Here is a 19661-nt window from a genome sequence, read left to right on the forward strand (position 1 = left end):
ACCACTGACCCTCAAGATGGCAGCCCTTTGGTACCAGCTCCTACCGCACCCTTGGCAGAGGGACAGGCAAAGGGGTCCAGGTTGGAGGAGAAAGGTGATATTCCGGGATGGCCACACTGCACAGTGTTAATTCTGAGTCACAGGAGGTGGACTCGGCCCTTTCAGGTTGTAAAATGTTATGACTCCCATCCTGCATGCAGCCCACCCAGGCCGCCAGCTTCGGGGACAGAGCCTGGGGTGATTTTCCCTGAGTTCAGAGATTTACTATGAGCTGAGGCCGAGCTGCCACCCCCCCCCAGAGCTACCAAGAGCTGGGGGTTACAACACAGCCTGCAAGGAGCAGAGAGCAGCCTCGCCCTGGCCTGTTTCCATTCCGTGCCCCCTCTTCCTCCCCTTCCTCCTGCACCCTGAATCAGCTCCCACTGTTGCCCACAAAGCCTGTGCACGCCACCACCAGCCTGGTACCGGGACAGCCACTGCTACCTCCCAAGGTGCCTGGGGGGGGCCCTAAGCGCTTGGGGCAAGTGACCCCTGCTCCAAGCCATGGTGACATGGGAATAAAGATGTCATGATCCCCAGGAGGAGCCATACATGAACCAAAGACATCTGGCTGTCTCCGGGAGGTGGCACCAGTCAGAGCTTCATGGGAAGAGGCCACCACCTGCACTCCTGTATGCAGCCCTGTTTCCCAATGCCTTGGTGCCGTGGGGCCCCCCCTCCCAAAGGAGCCTGGACAGGCAACTGGGGCCCAAGGGGAAGGACCTTGGGTCTCTGCCCAGATGCTGCCTACCTTGCCTGCCGCAATGCCCGAGCCAGTCTTTGAATTCCAGAGACGCTAAGAATAGCTGTCACCATCCGGTTCTGGGTCCGGTTTGGGGTCCCCTACCACCTGCCCACAGACACCCCTTGGGCCTCGTGGAAGCCCCACAACTCAGCTTGCCTCCCTGTCTCTGCAGAAGGCTAGGCCAGGCCAGAAAGAGGTGGGCTGAGCCTGCGGGAGACACTGGGCCCTCGGCAGGTGCCACCCTCTTCTCTATCCCTCGCTTTCTTTTCTTTCTTTTTTTTCATTTCTTCATTCCAGCTTCCTATTATGAATTACTTCCAAACTTGTAACAGTGTAGTGAGCAAAAGTGTATCCCCTCACCCCCGGCAGTTGTTACTCCTTGGGCCACTTCCACTCTGTGAATAATGCGTGCACACTTAGGGTGCACACTCAGTGTGCACATGCTCCTTGTTATTTGCTGAAATATAAGAGTTGCTCACTGACACTGTGACTGTCCTAAGTACTTCAGTACTCTGATGAAGGACGTGTTCTCACACAACACTGGAAAGCTACCAAACTCCGAAGCCGAACACCAGAACAGCAGCATTGTCTGGAACAGAGCTTCCTCTTCTCTTGTCATGGAGGTGTCTCTTGCACCATGGCCGTCATGTCTGCCCATTCTCCCTTAGCCTCCTGTATTCGTTAAGCATTTTTAAAACCTGTGCTGGGACCCCTGTGACACAGCACTGATCACTGCGGCCATTTTCATGGCGGGGAGAGGGGGTCCCATGTGCTCACGGGCCGTGAGGATGTCCCCCCTCCCACCTGCAGGACACCCTCACCCTGTACAACTGAAACTCTTCCCATCCAGCCCCGCGCCCCACCCCTCACAGCCCTGCACCTGTCTGCCCTCCCTCACTGAGCGCCCACTCCCAGCTCCTCGTTCCAGTGGCCAAATGCACTGTCCCTGCACAGACGGGTGGCCCCTCGTGACCAGGGTGTGTACTGATCTACCATGTGTCTATGCTGCCCTCTGTCTGTCTACCCAGGTCACCTGCCCTGTGGCTGCAGCGGTAGCACTGTGTTTTGGGAAAGCACAGCTGTTCTTCTGCTCAGTGTCCCCACGGGGGGTTTGTCTGTAGTCCCTTTAGGGCTCAGTGGACGCCCTTGAGTCAGGCTGACATTAGCTCAGGCATTCGGTGAAGGCAGAAGAAGCCGTGAGCAGAAGCCATCACAAGCACTGACCGACGCTCGGAGCTTAATGTCCAGCCTTGCTTCTAGCACACTCTTCCCAGATCGTGTTGGTGGTAAAATGATGATTTTCTAAATCTTACCATTCTTTTCCATCAGTCTGGCTATGGAAAGAATTTTCCCTTCTCTTCCTCTTTGTTTACTTTCTAAATTTCATGCACACATGTGGTCGCTATGGACAGGTGGTCTCTGTGTTTAAACCTCAATGCATTGTGCTCCATCACTGTGGTTATTCATCAATACAGCAGGGCCTTGAGTCTGGCGGCAGCAGCCACCCCCCTACTGCATCACCATGGCATCTGGAGCACTTTCCACCTGGTGCCACGAGAGCCTCTGGCCTCCTCTGCCCCATCCCCTCCCTCAGGAGCCGAGGCTTCCTTAACAGCCAGTGAGCCTCAGCGGCCAGAGCTGGCCACCAGGGCGCCATGGTCGGTGGACAAAGCCACAGCACCTAGGTGCCCTTCTGACTGTGGTCCACCCTGGTCCTGCTCTGGTCAACGTGAGCCACTGTCCTTGACCTCCCCTCCTCCCCGTCGCTGTGATCATCGGCTCATACAGTCACAGATGGAGCAGGGCGGTTTCAACAGTAAACATGCTGAACGGCGCTTACAAAGCACACCCGGCCACTGAGTGTCCTTCCCCACAGACTGATGTCCTGAGTCATAAGAGCTGCATTTTTCCTTTCTTCCATGTGGCTACTATTCTAGTTATCTGCTGCTCCATAGCACAGCTCCCAAACCTCAGGCTGAGAGACATCCAGCCCCTCACCACGCTACAGTGATTCTAAAGCAGGTGGCTGCTACTTGGCCACCGTGGACACGAACAGGCATTAGGAGCAGTGGTCAGGGATCAGCTGGCCATCCAAGGTGACGCTGGGCTCTGAGGTGCCCCCTGGCCCCCTCTTCCACAGCTCAGTGCTTAAACCCTTAGGTGGGCAGCAGATTGATCGTGTAGGGCACTGTCCAGCTACATTCACCACTGCCAAGTAGGGCTGAGACCAGGACCACATGGACCACACATCACAAATGTCTGCCACTGGAGTTGCATGTCCAGCTCCCTCAGACTCCATGGAGGGTGGAGGTTGTTAGGGTCACCCAGAACCATTCCCTCTGGGATCCGTTTATCTGTCCCCGCAGCCTGAGGCCCGAGGCAGAGGAGGAGGAGACCCCACCTCTCACTCAGGGTCTGTCCAGGTCTCCTTGCAGAGCCTGCAAAAGGGGGACACAGTTGCACCCCAACCCACCCAGGTGACTGCGCTCTGCCACAGTCAGTCAGCCATCTGACCCACAGCCGGGCTCTGTTTCTCTGTGTGTACCCTTTCGGGTTGTTTTCCCTTTTTTCTTTGTTGGTTTAATTTTTTGAAAGTGTAAAACATGGATCCAGTTTCAAAAGCATCTCGAGTGGTGTGGTAGACACATGGCCCCTGGAGGGAGGTGCGCCCGCCCTCCTACACCCCACACTACGATTGCGCCCGAGGAAAGCCGAGATACTTCGGTTTCCTCTGCCAGAGCTGGTATGTGAGCTTCAGCGCTGCTCCAGCTTCGTCTCCCGGCCCTCAGAAGTGGGGAAGCTCTACCTTCCCTTTTCGCTTTGCTCTTTCCCCAATGCCTGAGTGCATCTGGCCAGCTTTCCTGCTTGCTCTGTGTCCAGCTGTGGGGACCCAAGCGCTGAATTCGGCCTCCTCGGTGTGTGCACGTGTGCGGGTGGGGTTCTTTCCAATGTTCCAGGATCATAAAAAAAAAAAATCCCTGGTGGTCTGGATGACTCAATGGATGTGTTTTTGTGCAGTGGGGTTTGTTCCTGCTGGGCCTGGGACATGGATGCAAGGCGCTGTGGGCGCAGCCAAGCTGTCCTGCACCTTCCTGTGTTTCCACCAACAACAAGAGTGATCTTCCTGTGGCCTCTGCTTCACCAGGCTTTAGCAAGTGACTTAGTTACTTTTCTCTAGCGGCTGAGAGAAAATACCTGACATGCAGTGTTGGAGGGGGAAGGTTCCTGTAGCATACAGTTTGTGGAGGTTTCAATCCATGATCAGCTGGCTCCAAGGCAGGGAGGTGTGGCCAAGGGCTACCGTTCATAGTGGTGGAAGACTGTGAAAGCAAGAGGGAGGAGTCCAGCCTCTTCCATCCCTTATATTGTATCTAGTCTACCAGGTTTAGGGCGGTGCCAGTCCAATCCATGGACCGATCCAGCAATCACACACCTTAATCCCAGCACTGCGCCTCGAATCAGTCACATGCTGTAGATTCAGCCACCCTGAAGAAAAAGCCCTGTGATAGCCTGAGGCTGTGGGGAAGCATCTAGACACAAACCATAACATCTAGCTTGTCCTTTGTTTTTGTTTGTTTGTTTTTGCCAATCCAATAGATAAGACAAGGTAACGAGTCATTGTAATGATTTCACATTCAATTGAAAGTGAGGTCGAATGATTTTGTGTGATTAGCTTCATTTAGTGTATGTTGAACTCTCTGCTCCTGTCTTTGCACGTTTTTCTACCTTAACCTTGGATTGTTGAGAGTTCTTTATGAGTCGGGAAAATGATCCTCATTTGTGATACACATTGCAAACCTTTTCCCTCAGTTCGTCAGGGATCTTTTAAGCTTTTCTCTAACTGCACTTGGATTCATAGTTACTGCTTGCAAACATTTTCCCCACTTGCATTTATAAAGAAACCACACACTCTTCCAAGGACATTTCCATCTCTGAGGATTTTATCTTTCTTTTCTACCTCTCCCTCCAATGGCGATGAGGAAGTTCAAGGAGCACTGGCCTTGCAGAAATCCCCAAAGCCCAGAGGAGCCCTAAAGGAGAGCCACCCTTCTCAGAAAGAGCTGGGAGCATGTTCTGCAGGGCTGGCTGACCCTTGTGTCCTAATGGCCGGCTTCTGCTCATGGGAGCATCGGGTCGCCAGAGGGTCTGCTCCACACAGCAGGAAGGTGTACCCGTCTAGCCTCATGCCATGGTGTTCCCTGGAAGGCAAGGAGAGCCATGCAAAACAGAGAGAGTGGCTTAAAATCTTCCATGGTGGAAATTTCCAAACAAGTGCAGGGAATACCACACACCTCTACCAGCTTCAATTGCCAGCACCTTGCTAGGGAGAATCTAAACTCTGAGTCAGAGAACCTTGTCCCAAAGACCACCTGCAGCCCCTGGACACAGTCCTGGGGTCACCACAGTAGGGGGTCTCAGTCCAGGAGGTGGACTGTATGCCTGCAGACCAGCTTGAGGCCTTTTGAAGGGGGTCTTGTTAGTCTGGTTCCGGAAGAGGGTGGGAGGACGGCAATCCCTCTGGGAAGGAAAATTTCTACCACGCCTTCGAGATCTGGGGTTGAAGGTGGCAGGTGCCCGGCCACTCAGAGCATCTCTCCACTGCCGAGGGGTGCAGAGCCATAGAGGCACCCCCATCCCAGCTGGGTCCCTGCAGGTACAGGGACAGCTGCAGCTCCTGAGCTGCACCCTTCCTCCCTCGTGGCTTTTAGTGTGAAGTCCTGAGCTACCTTCTGAGGAGCCCAATGTTCACCTTTAAAAAACAAAAACAGTGCAAAACAAACCCCCAAGTCAAACTTCCCAGCATTGCTATACCAGGGAGCAGTGCCCACCAACTCCAGACATGGATTCAAGAAGGAAACAACTCCGCCTCACTTCCGGGGTGCAGCAAACATGGTGACACCAACGCTAGGATTAAAGATGGAATCCCCTGGCTAAGCCTGGATCCCAGGAGCGCACAGTTATTAACAAGTCTTGGCCACCAATCAATGTCATTTTAGTGTCACTATTTTTGTAGGCCTTTCTCTGGTCTTTCCTCAGCGGGGACCTCACATTCTTACATTTGTCACCTTCCTGTTGTGTCCTGTGAATTCTGGGCAGGAGAACCTAAAGGTCAAGCTCTGATTCCTTGAAGAGATGGCTATACTGTAGCCACTGAAGGGGACACTGCAGTGAAAGGAAGCATGGAAGCAGACGAGGAGCCACTCAGAGATGACTGGAGGGGCAGGATGGTCCTTCCCCCAGGGCTGTAGGCTCCACCCAAGGAAGAGGCTCAGAAAGATGGGAGCCAGAGAGAGCCCAGCCCAGAAGTCAGAGCCCCGGATACTCTCACTTAGGAAGAAGCTTCAAGTGTGGAGGCTCTGGAGAGAAATGGGTGCGTTCTGTCCAAAGAGGGGAACCCAGTCCTGCAGAGCTTGAACAGAATCAGGAAGACCCAGGCACCAAGGCTGAGAGCTGGGGACTTAGGTGACCACTTTGCAGCGCAGTGACCACTGGAAAGAGAAGCAAGGAAAGGATAAGAAAGGTGGAAGAGGACGGGGCTGGGGGCTGGCCATGGAGGTGGCAGAACTGCAGGGACCCCAGCACTGCATCTTTGCAACCCACAAATCTTCTGGCGGCTCAAAGTCTCTGCACAACCTGGTCCCAGACTAGGCCATCTGCGTGGCCCATATTGTTGCCCAGGGCTGAGGTGGGCAGCATGCTGACCCAAGCGGGCCCCACAGGCCTTGCCACTGTCTTTGGCCCCAGGCTCTGCCCTCTGAGCTCTTGGGGCTGATGCAGCATGGAGTGGACACCGTCTTCTGTCACCCCTACCCTTACTGAGCACTTCTTCACAGGCCAGCTGGGCACCCGACAGGGCAGGACCAACCTCCACCACAGTAGTCAGACACAGGCAGAGCAGGGATCATTGGGGAATGGCTTGCAGGGTGCCATGTTTACTTCCGGGGCTGCCCCAGTGAGGAACCATGCCTTGGGTGGCAGCACCAAGTGGGTGGCTCTGGCTCAGTTCTGGAACCCAAGACCCAAACCCAAATCCTCAGAAAGCACTTAGGGTTCAACAGAGTCCTCTGGCCCTTCCAGCTCCAGGACTCCGTGGCTTGCAGCTGTGTCGCCCCAGTCTCAGCCTCTGCTTCTCTCCATCTTCCCCTCTTCTGACTCTTCCAAGGACAAGTGTCACAGTGTTTAGGGTCCACCCAGATAACCCAGGGTGAGCTCATCTGCAGATCTTTAGTTATGTCTGTGGAGGCTTTTCCCAAACAAGGTCACATGCACAGACTCTCGGGTGTGATCCTATCTTCTGAGGCCCTGGACAAACACTTAGGCCACTACATAGAAGATGTGGAAGGGCACCTGGGTAAAACAATGGCACCCGGTCCCCAAGCGTCCTAGGGACTTGCAGAGGGCTGGGCCCCAACCCTGTGTGCTCCTAGGAGGTGAATAGGGGCAGGGAGGAGCCTCGACCCTTGTCAAGAAGAAGGTTAGAGATTGGGAGACTGAGCAGGGAGTCCCGGGACCCTGCATCCCATAGGAGGGAGCAATGCCTGTGATGTGGGACCTGCAGGGACAGCCCAGTCCTCTCACTCTGCCAATGCATCTTGCTTTACACCGGGCAGTTCCGGCTCATGGCTTTGATTTCTCTGAGCCCCTCCAAGCGTTCTAACCCATCCTCGGCCAGCAGACGATCCTTAGGTCACAAAGGAGGAAGAAGCAGCGCATTTAACTCTTCCCCCTTCAACAATGGCCACCCTGTGGCTGCTGAGGCCACTGCCTGAACCCAGTGACACACGGAGGCCAGCTGCATGCTGACCCTCACTGTGGCCGAGGGCAGGGCTGGCCTCCCTCCTTCTCACCGTTCTCTTGATGACAGGCTCGAAGAGTCTGCAGCAGGGGAAAGAGCATAATGAGCTTAATTTTGGCATTGTGAAGGTTATTATTATAATCATGTCCCTCTGAAGAATTGTAAATAATTCATTTGCAAACCCCAGTGAGGTCTCTAATTAGCCTCACACTGTACACCACCAAGCCGCTTCCTCCTCCACTTGCGAAATCGCTCTGTTTTTCTACTCTCCCCCCACTCAGCCTCCCATTGCTGTTGCCCAGAAACTGGAGGGACCATGTGCACTGGATGATGGAGGCCTTGGGGCACATGGTCTCCAAGCTCATCTCTCTGACCTCCAGGACCTGGGCAGGCAGGGCTACAGCCCCAGGTGTTTCTCCTGTGACCACAGGTGACAGCTTGCTTGCTTAGGTGTCCCTGCTGTGGTCACATGACCCTGCCCAAGGAGGCAGGGAGGAGAGTTCCTCGCATGGCAGGATGGGGTGGAGCAGGAAAGGGCAGTGGCCCTATTTCCACAAGTCAGGCATGGCTGCTGTCCCTCTCCAGGGCTAGTGCTTCTGACCCTGCTTGTGGTAAAGGTGCAAAAGGGATCTGGAGAGGCTGCAGGGCTATGCTCAGACCAGGAGGCCAGGCACCCTGCTGTCACCTCTGACATCATTCTCCATTTGTGTTCTTCCTGTGATAATCTGAGCACACCCCAGGTATGTGGGTGGGGACTTGGGGGTGGAAGTGGAAGCAGGGCTCTGGGTTTCCCTGCTGTGCCTGGCGGGTAGCAGAGGACACGAGAGTGCCTAGTGTGCATGGGGCAATGAGGGGATGATGGCTGGCAGAGGTAGTCACCTTGGGGCCAGACTCAAAGGCTCTCAGACCCACCTCCTGCCACTCATGCAGGGGACCAAGCACCCCACCTTGCTGCTTGGCTCATGTGGTAGGTGGGAAGAGCAGGCACCCTGTGAGCAGAGGGTCACAGGGGCACCAGGCAGGTGTGGGAGGGAGGAGGAAGAGCAGAAAGGACAAGTCCGAGTGAGATGGGGGAAGGGCTGGGAAGAAGTGAGAGGGAAACCTGCCCATCAGTCCTGTTGTCAGGGGCAGGACCTCGTTCTGGCTCCCAGAGATCCCTGGACAGCTGCCCCTCCTGCCCTGCTGGGCTGAGTTCTGACAGAGGGCATGGTGGCCTCAGGTCAGCACTCAGGTCTGAAGCTCCTTGGCCCTGCACCTGTGATCCTGGCACAGGGTGGCTGCTGGAGTTGGCCTTGGCTGGTGATGCATCATGCCCAGGGCTCACGGTGGACTGATCCTTCCTGCCCTGGCCGTCACAGGGAGCTTTCACACTTGAGGCTGCACTCTGCTGACCCAGGCAAGGCAGCAGGCTGGGGCTCTGGGGTGGAAGGGGCTAAATCCAAAAAATTCACTGGATCCGGAACACACTATCCAGGAGCATGCAGCCTGTGAACAGGATGGAGCCTCCTCCTGTGCAGCTTGGGAGCCCAGAGAGTGAGAGGCCATGTCTCCCCAACTCCAAGGATCTCAGGGATGACCCAGCAGGGGCACGAGGGGGCAGGGCAGGCTCCCCAGCCAAGGGGCTCCTCAAGGGGCCCCACACCCCCATGCTGTCCACATCTCTAATGCTGTGCTCTGCAGGCTTGGGGAGGCTGCGCTTGGGCCGCACCTCAGTCCCTTCTGAAATGAACAGAGGTGCCTCGTCTGGCCGGAAACTCAGAAATTCATTGTCCCAAATGACATCACCGTAACATACTTGTGTCTTCCTGACCCAGATCTGAGGAGCAGCTCCTCACCAACCAGCCCCTCCCACGAAAGCTCTCTGGGAATGGGTGTGTTTGCTCAGGAAGGATGAAGCTGCCCTCCAGGATGTTCCTGGATATCCCACTGTCGTCTAATAGAGCCTCTTCCTGATGACTGGCACTGGTGGAATTGCGCAGGACTGAGGGAGTCTGAGAGGTCCAGCTGAGGCGAGGTGACCCCAGTCACATCCACTACAGAAGCTGTGTGATGTTTACAGAAGAACGAAATGAAGCTGCTTCACACAACTCAAAACACACACTGCTGAAGCCACAGTTCCCCACACATGGATCTGGACTGGATCCGTCTACGAGGCTTTAGGAGGAGTGGTAGGCTTTCCCACAATCGTGCGGGCTCAAGGTGCCAGCAGCTGTTTATCTGGAAGCTTTCTTTGTTCAACCCAGATCCCTGGGTGTTCTCCTCAGACTTTTAATCTCTCAGATCCTTTCTTGGCAACTAAAGATAACTATTTACACAGATTGGGGTCACTCAACCCTTATCTTCCCACATCAGTCAGAAGCCTGGTGCTGATCAGTGCCCACAGAGAACAGACTGACCCGGTGGGAGGCTAAATGGACTCCAGGATTTCCTAGGCACCTTTGGAGGAGGGACTGAGGGACAGACAACCACACACCAGGTACGTGGTGTTTGAGACACCTGCACTTAACAGTGTGTACATTCTGAGATGGTGGGAAAAGAATGATCTTGGCCTGGGGATGGGTTACCAGAATGATGAGACAGCATGCATTGTCTCAAAACAGAAGACCCCAGAAGCAGGGCCTTAGTGTATGTGACAGGTGATCAGACAGCACAGGGCGGACTTTTCTCAAGCATCCTGGATAAACTAGGTCCATAACAAAACTGAACGTCAGGATGGATCGTTTCAGAGAGCCAGTCAATAAAATGGGTTTCTAGGTAGCATTTCCTGAGGGAAGCCATCCCCACGCGGAGAGGGCTGCACCTGCCTGTCTGTGCCCACACACTCTTCCTTCACTGTGACAGTGCCGTTCCTCAAATTCAGGAAGTACTAGATGAATAAGCTTTGAGCTGCAAGTGCTGAGGTGAACACTGAGGCAAAGGCAGCTCCTCCCGGCCCCCACAAGCTCTGGACACTTGTCCACGGAACCCAGCCACCATGCTGAGAGGAAGCCAAAGCTGCCCCACCTCCTGTGATAGCTCTGCCTTCAGAGGTCCCGCAAAGCCATCACAGCAGGACTTGAGGCGAATGACACCTCTCCATCGTGTTCATTAGGAATCCTCACCCATAAAACCCCTAAGTGTGTGATACATGGATGGTTTATGTTGCAAAGCTTTGGGGCCATTTGTTACGTGTCTCTAGTAACTGAATGGATCCTTACCTCACACCATATGTGAAACTGAGTTCCAGGAAGATACGAAAGTCACGCTATAAAGCTTCAGAAGGTCATATTGTAATATAAATAAAACTGATCTTCATGACCGTGGGGTGGGAAGAAATTCTTAATAAGACAGTAGAGGAATTAACCATCAAAGAAAAGATAGTGTTCTTAGTCTCCACCAAGTATGGGACCCTCCAGTTTACCTAGGGATGTCATTAGGGGAATGAAGTGGAGGCCACAAGCGGATGTGGAGTTTGCCACCTTTACCTTACAGGGCGTTATATACAAAGAAGTTGCACAAACCAGTAATACTGAAAACAGAGAGCAAGTAGACAAATAGGCTGCTAGGAGCTCCTCATAAAAGAAGACGTCTGAATGGCTCATGAACGATGAGGTACCATCCCACAACCACCAGGCTGGCAGCAATAAACAGTGTCATGGAGCAGAAGCCCGTGCAGGGTGTGGCCTGGCGGAGCTCACGTGCTACTGCAGGAGTGTCAACTGTTTCAAGCAAGTGGGGCATTTTCAGGGACACTGAGGACGTGTGCTCCTTACCCTGGTGTGTCTCTGCCTCTGTGACTAGAGAAGCTTGTGCCTAAGGGCTCTGGAAGAATGTTCCAGAACTTTCACAGCAGCACTCCTCAAATCTCTCCATGTGTATAAAAAAGATTGTATATTTATTCAGTGGGATATTAGTGAAAAATCAGACTTAAAAGCTATAGCAGGCTAGCCTGGTGGCACACTCCTGTAATCTAGCATTCTGGGAGATGGAGGCAGGAGGCTTGCAAGTTCAAGTCCAGCCTGGAATCCTGCCTTGAAATAAAAAATAAAACATAAAGGATGGGGTTGCAGCTCAATATGAAGGCACTGGGTTCAGTCCCCAGTACCAAAAACAACGAGAGCACCGCCAAAGTACAGTCACACGCAATAACACAGAAGTGTCTCACAGTCGTGACCTGGCGAGAAAGCTAGGCCCAAGAAACCCATACCTGGCCCTGTCCACGCTCACTAAGTTCCAAACTAGTGGAGAGATGCTTTACATCTGTTCTTCAGCCTGATGGATATGTCTTCAAACTCTCTGATTCTGCTGCCAATTCGGATGTGTTACTGATGCTCCAGTATGGTTTTAATCTTGGTTCCAATATTTTCAACTCCAGATTTTCCACGTGGTTCTTTACAGAGGTGGCATCAAAAAGATTCAGGGCACCACACGGTGATGCCAGGGTGGTACACACTGATGTGTATAATTGGAACAGTTTTATGTATCTGTTAAAGACAGAGGACAGTTTCTGTCTCTTTATGAGGTTCTCTATTTAGTAGACACAGGTCTTATGTCTCCCTTTAGTCCTGAAGAAGTGGTTTCTTTTAGTTCTTTAAACATAATCAGCAGAGCTGACTTAGACTCTTTGTTTAGTAAGTCTAACCCCCAGCTTCCTCAGTGACAATTTCTATCAATGACTCTGATGCCTCTGTAAGGGCCATGCCAGCTTGCTGCTGTCTCTTCAGCATTTTAAGGAATATAATAAGAAAATCAGATTCCTCTACTTCTCAGGGTTTGCTGTGTGCTTAGTGACCTTTCCTGGCTGATTCTGGATTATGAGTTTGTTATCAGTACCACTCTGTGCTGTGGGCTGACCGCAGCTCATAGCTGGATGGGGGTCTCCTCAGATGTCCGGAACCAGCGAGACTGGTGACCTTAGCTGAAGGCCTCGTCTGTGTGTCCATCAAGTCAGGCGGTCAGTCCTAGCTCTGTGTTTGTCCCCACTTCTTGCTTGCACAGAGCCTCAAGTTCATCCTGCATCTGGGCCTCAGGCTCTGTGAGGTCCTTCTGGACACGCACAGCTCGCAGCGGGTTCACGGCCCTCACACACACAGCCATCGAGATCCCATGAGTGCTGTGGGGTTTCCCACAGGCCCTTCTGGGTTTTCTGTGGCCATCTTGCCCTTCACCCTGCTGGATACCACTGTCCACAGAACCTGAGGAGCCACAGCTGTGACCGCAACAGGCTCTGGAGGAGCGGCAGCTCTACCCTGGCAGCACTCCCCTCTGTCTCCACTAGGGGGCGGTGCTGAGCTCGGGGGGGGGGGGTCACTGCTTGGCTGGAGGGGGAATACAGGGCAGGTCTGAAGACCAGCCCCACTGCTCTTCCTGAGATGCACTCACTGTATTTGAACCACGCCTCCTGGGTTGTTGCAAGCCATGGTTATTTTCAAGTTCTGGGGAAGGAAAAAAAAAAAAAAAAAAAAACCTCTTTAAAAATCATTCATTTATTTTTTGCCAGAATTTGTGTTGCTTATGTAGAGAATGTTTGGAGGTTCTCACTCTGCCTTTCCCACTGACAACATCCAGCACTTATTCTTCCTTTCATAGATCTGTATTCATTAAAAGAATAACAAAAACAAAAGCGGCACGAAGTCCTCTTGCACCGGCAGGGTAGTAAATAACATCTTTGTCTTCAGAGTGTTTGCTGCAGGGAGTCTGCGGTGCCCTGGGAAGCTGGTCTGGCTTTCACTGCTGGAGACACAGCCCATAAATTATCCAGACCCGGGGAAGCTGCGGACAAAGACTGCGGGAAAACTAGGGCCAGGCTGCAGGCTGCAGGCTGCAGTTAGAGGGCAGGGAAGTGAGCGTGGGCCCTGACCCCGACCCCAACCAGAGAGCGCCCTGTGTGTGCACCCTGGCTGTTCCTATGGAGCCATCACACACGGGCCTGTGCCGCTCGAGACTCTCTGGGGTGGAGGAGACTGGTGTTTCTGATTAGATTTCCCTCGCCTTGCTGTTGTGCTCTGAAGGCCCAAACTCAAAGTGTAAAAAAATAGGTCAACATGTCTAAAAGAAAAAAAAATGTGCTAGACTTGGCGGAGGTCAGAGGCACCTTCAGCGGAGGCTGCCAGGGGCCAGGGGACCCCTTGCTCTCGGACCTGGGGACAGAGCTGAGGGTCAGGAGATGGCCAGGACTCGGGCGGGTAGAACGCAGCCTTTGGTCGAGCTGCCAGGAGACGGAAGAGGAGGAGGAGGACAGGGAAGGCTTTCTTCCCTCCTCCTCTTAGAGAAGATGTTTTCCTAATAAATAACTGTGAAGTCTCCGATGAAATATAACCCTCATGAATTATTTTGGCCTTTGTGGGATCCAGGAATCTTTCAGTGTCTGGACAGGGTCAGGAGGCTTCTGACGAATGTCCGCAGCTCCCCTGGGGACCCTCCCTTCCTGACGACCAGGAGTGACCGTGACCACCCGTGCACCCCTGCTCCCGCTGCTCCCTCCCTTGAGGCGAGGACTCTGCTCTGCTCCGCAGTCCAGCAGTCCTCGCCCTGATTTGATTTCCTGTTGTTTTACTTCTTTTGTCAAAGACTGAGAAAGGGAAGGGAGAATCATGTGGAATGCGTGTTGGAAATAATTTCTCAGAGCCACTTTCCCAAAGTAGGTCTCGAGTTGGGTGAGCAGCCGCTGTGTTTGCCAGAGATGTGGAATTTCTTCTGCTAACAGCAGTGAAGTTCTAGGGCCAATCAGTCACCTTGGCTCCACGTTCCCTGGTTTTGTAGGAAGCTGGTGGGGTCTGTTGTCCATGAAAATGGTCCACTGTCACACAAGCTGCCAAAATTAGAGGGAACAAAGTAGAAGTTATGTCTGTTGCAGGTCCTACCAGTACCTTTCTCAAGAATGTGGTACCTCTGGTGTAACTGAGTCTCGCTGGCCCCCTGGGCTGTAGAGCCAGGGAAGGAGGGCGTCAAAATACCATATCTCTGGATGGTATCAAGATCTGGAAGCTGCTGAAGAGCCACTGCCCTCTCCAAGTGGCTATTAGGGCTGGAGTAAGACTGAGGACACCCAGGAAGGGGCTGGCCACATAGTCACTCGGGGTTCCAGTGTGTGAGTCCAGCCCAGTGCTGGGACACAGGAAAGGCGTCCCCCAGTAGGAGCAGGCAGGCCCAGGCCTTAGGGCAGTGCCCACATGCCTGTCCTTCTCCAGCAGGACACCTCACTTCCTGTGTGCAGCAGAGCTCACACCTCACATGCGCCTGCAGTGTGGACTGGCTGCCTTGACCTACCTTCCTGGCAGCAGGCAGGCGTGGCTCCCCACCTCTGAGTTCACAGCATTGATGCAGGCAGGCATCTTGGAAGGCACAACCTCAGGAGGCCTCTGCCGGCACCAGCTCCAGGTCCCAGAACCCGGGTGATCGTGACCCACCCGGCTCTGGACTCATATCTGACCTGGTCCATTTCGGGCTCTGCTCCAGGGCTGCAGTCACAGAGGGGATGTGAGCTAACAACACATGCATGCCACTGGGGTTGATGATGCAGATGAAGCCTCCTGAACAAAGATGAGGCAAAGGTCACTTTTCTTCCGGTGACTTCCTAGTGGCTGGGGCCCCATGGGCAGGGATGCCACCTGGACTGTGGGGACGGAGGCAGGGAGCAGGGAGCCTCTTGTTCCCCATCTGAGGCTGACCACAGTCTCAGACCAAGGGCTCCTGGGGTGGCCACACTGAGCCACAGAGCTCTGGGTCACCCTTCGCCACCCCTGCAGGGTTATGACTTTACAGAAAACGGCCACCAGGTGGCGCAAGGAGGAACCCTCGGGGACACTGCAGATTGATCCATGCTGCACTTCAAGCTCTCCTTCCATTGTTGAAAGACAGTTAAGGGCGGCTCAGCAAAGCTGGGACAAAGACCCGGTGTGGCTGGCAAGGGCTGCAGAGGTGGGGCAACCCGGCCTTCTTGAGCTGCAACCTCTGGAGTTAGGGACCCCACTCGCCTTCTCCCCACGGCACCAGCTTCAGGTGAGCATCTCCCTGGGGTCCCTGGGGCTGCTCTGCTGGCATCTGGTTCTGGGTCTGGTCCTGGCACCATGGAGGATAAGGGGACAGAGGAATTGGGGTGGAGGACTAGGACCATCAGACAGGGAGAGGTGTGCTGAGAAGAATCCTGAACCTGGTGTGGCCAAAGCAAGGGGAAGGGGAGGAGCAACAGGAACCCAGAAGACCAGAAGGAAAGGGGGGTGGCAGCGGGGGAGCCTGTGGGGGTCACCACCCAGACCACCCACCTGTGCCTTGTCTCCTGGGTGCCGCAGGCTCCTTTCGATTCTCCCCACTCTACACCTGTGAGCACCTGGCCCCTGAAGGAAAGGTCAGGTGGCCGGACTGTGAGCCATGACAGAGTAGGGGTGGTGGGGGGACTGGAGGGCCCATCTCTGCGTGTCCCTGGAGCTGGCTTCTCTTCCACTCTGGGGCAGAGGGTTGTAGAGGTGGCCAGACAGATCCAGGCTCCATGATTCAGTTTTTAAACAAACCCAAGGTGGCCCTGTCTTTTCCTCCAAGCTGTCACATAAATCTGTGCTTAGTGCCACCAGCCTGTTACCCAGGGAGCTGTCTGGCATGTTTTGAGGAGAACTGGAGGTCAAATGGTCGAGCTTTTGTGGTGACGGGGTTGACAGCGAGGCACGGGTGCCAGACTGGGGAGACAAAGGAGCCTCCAGGGGCTTCCTACAGGCCCTCAGCATGGCCACCCAGGGTCAGAACAGGCCTTGGTTGTGAAGAATGGGCTCTTGTGGTTTCACAGGGGCAGAAAAGGCTCCCTCCTTGCAGGTCCCTGAATATGCACGAGCAGCCATGGGAGGCACCGGCAAGTAAGGCAGTACCCTGGATTCAGGAATTTCCTCCTCACCAGATGTCTCACACATTCTCACCAGACACAGGGAACCAGACAGGGTAGGCACCAGCGTCCCCACCTGCACACGGAAGGCTCTCAGGGACCGGGGCTCCAACTTCATATCCCATATCTGTTGCATAAGCATCTTGGTCAGCACCAAGTCAGGATGAAAAGCCTCTCGTGTTTTTCTCTGGGACCACGAGCCGCCCCAGCATGGGGGGCCAAGCCCTTCACACAAGGCTGGGTAGAAGGGCAGGAGCCTGGCAGGGCTGGGGTTGGAGCTGCCCTCATTCTGGGTGGGTTTCATGCAGGGGAGGGAATGAGGAGGTTTTGTCCTTGAGGGAGGGGTGGAAGGGGTGCACTGGGACCCTCAAGGAGCTCCTGGCCTGAGTCCCTGCTTCGGTCAGTATTTACACGCTGCTTGCCCACCTGGTCTTCTTGAACCCCCAGGGCCACCTGAGGAGGAGAGGGCTGCCCCTTGTCGCCATGCTCAGACATGGGACACCCTTGGGTGGCTGGGATGCTGAAAAGACTATAACACTTGCCCCACACACATCCCAACAAGAGGCCACGGAAGGCCAGGGAGTGCCCAGCAGGCAGCCTTTGATGGAGGGCTGCAGCAGGAAGAAACAGGGAGACAGAGGAACTCGGGTGACAGGAAGACCTTTGCAGCTGGGAACAGAGAAGCATAATTCATCCTCCTCTCTCAAGCCCTTCTGAGAATGGATCAGCTGTGTCCGCTCTGCTCCACTCTGAGCGGGCTCAGTTAACCGACCCGGAATGAAGAAGCAGCGACTTTTCCTGTTGCCCGCAACCATGCATCCTGCACACGCCCTCAGTGACTCGGAAGCAACAGGGCAGGTCCCAGCCAGGCATAGCTCCTGCCTGGGGTGGACCCCGACTTCCCCAAGTGCCAGTAAAGAGCTGGCTGAGAAACCCTGATTTCTTATCTGCACACTTCTGAGAGCTATTGTGAAGACTGAATGGGAACATGCACAGTCCACAGATGCCACCCCCTGAGGGCTAAGCAAGGCTTCCTCTCGTGCAGGATGTATACTGGTCACTGGGCCAAGAGTCGAAGGATCAGCGTGGTCAGAACTTTCTTGAAGTTCAGTGAGGTAGACAGACATGAAAAAATCCTGCAGTTGTGTAAAAGCCATTCTGGGCATCAGATTAGGAAATGGTACATTCCCCGGTGAGATAGAGAACAAACCCTGTTACAGGCTACAGGGAGAGTATGGAGCATACATTGTGCGGCCCATGGCAAGGGAGGCAAGATGGGTAAGTGACTCAGAGATGGCCTTGCCAGCCCTGAAACTACCACAGTGTGGAGGTCAAGGCTAAATAAATGGGAAACATACAGACTTCAAGTCCTTACAGACAAGACAAGGCAGATCCCGCGCAAAGAGCATGAACACTGTGCTAAAGACAAATCACACACACAGACAGCAAGAGGAAACACACTAAGGAATTCCAAACAGAAAACAAAGTATATATAAAATATACAACTGATGCATAACTTCAAGAATTTGTTCTTTTATATAAGATATAAATCAATAACTAACATAAAACAGAAACCAATAGCTAACTCTTTTAATAAAGACAAAACCCAGATATGCAAAGCTGATAATAAAGGAGAGATCATAATCATAATAAAAATCATAAAAGAAAGGATAACAATGTGCTAACAGTTTTTAAATCTCTACGAAGTAGATGATTGTTAAGGGATGTAAAAGTTGGTTAATTGACTTAAACAATAAACATCTTAGCAAACTAAAAATGTTAAACACTGAAAACAGTGTGAGAGTATTACTTCTGAAATAAATATCAATAGATGGTGTTGGGGTGAGTAATTTTCAAACATTAATCATTCATAAAGTTCTCATATTTTACTTGATTTTCAAAATAGAAAAATGCTGAGCATTTGTCAATATGTTTTATGAGTGTATATAATTTTAATTCTCAAGATTGAAAAATGCATGAAAGAAGACTAAGTCGCCATGAAGGTAAGCCTAAGACTCCAAGATAAAATCCTGGCAAATCAAGCTGTTTGTGTCTTCGGGGACTCTAACGGCCTCACCGGAAAGCATCTCCTGCAGAAATGCAAGGGTAACTAGATATTAGACACCCCACTTAGTTGATTTAATTTAATAAATCAAAGAAGGAAAAAAAACACCAATAAGGTTCTTTCATACTGGGAAAAAGAAGCCAAGAATAACCATAATAAAAAATGCACGGGTGAAGCTCCTCAGTAGACCGCCTGGCCTAGCAGACACATGGGTCTGAGCTCCTCCCCAGCCCTTCAAAATAGAGGAACGAAGGAGAAATGTGTGCACCCTGTGAACAGAGCCGTCACTCTTGGTTGCAGATGGGAAGACACGTGAGCCGCTGCACAGGCTGGTCACGTCCCCATTTTAATAGAATGCCATGTTAAAATGCCAGTCTGTCTCCCAACCTAACCAGCAGGTTTCTTACTATTTGAACTGAGGTCCCAAAGGGTTTGGGGATAAGTCGAGATGGAGACATCTGATCACAACTCTGAAGTCCTAAGACTGTGGTTTAGTGATGGGTTCATTTCACACTGAGTCACGCGGGGGCTTGCTGAAGGCACCATAGAGATGAAAAAGTCCCACGGGACCAGAAGGCCCACGTGGCCAGGTGTGGGAGGCCGGCACTGGCCCACGAGGCTCTAGACAGTATATATAAAATATATAACTGATGCATAACTTCAAGAATTTGTTCTTTTATATAAGATATAAATCAATATCTGGGACTGGCTCGTGGTCCCACTTCCTCCCTTTGGGCTGGGCCCTTCTCCCTGGGTCCCTGGGTGTCTTTGTCCCCACTCAGCCCCTATAATTACCTGCTTCTGTCTTAATCCAAATGGCCATGAGGTGCTGAGAGGAGAGGGGCCTCGGCAGGGCAGGCTCAGTGACAGGGGCTGTGGCCATGCAGAGGGGAGAGTGCCCCTGAGCTGGGAGGCCAACATGATCAGGGCAGGGTTCCTGCAGGTGCGAGGGCACCAGGATGGGGCACGGTACCAGCCTCGGGCTGCCTGCAACTGAGTAGGGCTACTTCTGCCCGGTCTCAGAGCACCTCGCCTGTCCGCAGGGCTGAGGCCAGAGTCAAGGTCCCAGTCAGAGCTCTGGGAGGGGTTTAAGGTCCCCCTGGGTACCAACAGGATCACTTTGGATCTGTGGTTCTCAAACTGCTCTCTGAAAAAATTTAAAGAA

At 53.2% G+C, this 19661-nt stretch overlaps 1 long non-coding RNA gene across 1 annotated transcript; it reads left to right on the forward strand.

Annotated features, from left to right (window-relative positions):
• The first annotated feature begins 15372 nt into the window (after nucleotides 1-15372).
• Nucleotides 15373-18268, forward strand: LOC101788842 (uncharacterized). Its single transcript, XR_216376.3, has 3 exons — nucleotides 15373-15560; nucleotides 16365-16487; nucleotides 16879-18268. It is a non-coding gene; the product is annotated as an uncharacterized LOC101788842 (long non-coding RNA).
• Nucleotides 18269-19661: the final 1393 nt, after the last annotated feature.

Source organism: Cavia porcellus, unplaced genomic scaffold, assembly GCF_034190915.1.
Source record: "Cavia porcellus strain 051 isolate PalLab524CR breed Dunkin Hartley unplaced genomic scaffold, mCavPor4.1 scaffold_26, whole genome shotgun sequence".
In the NCBI taxonomy this organism is placed as follows: Eukaryota; Metazoa; Chordata; class Mammalia; order Rodentia; family Caviidae; genus Cavia; species Cavia porcellus.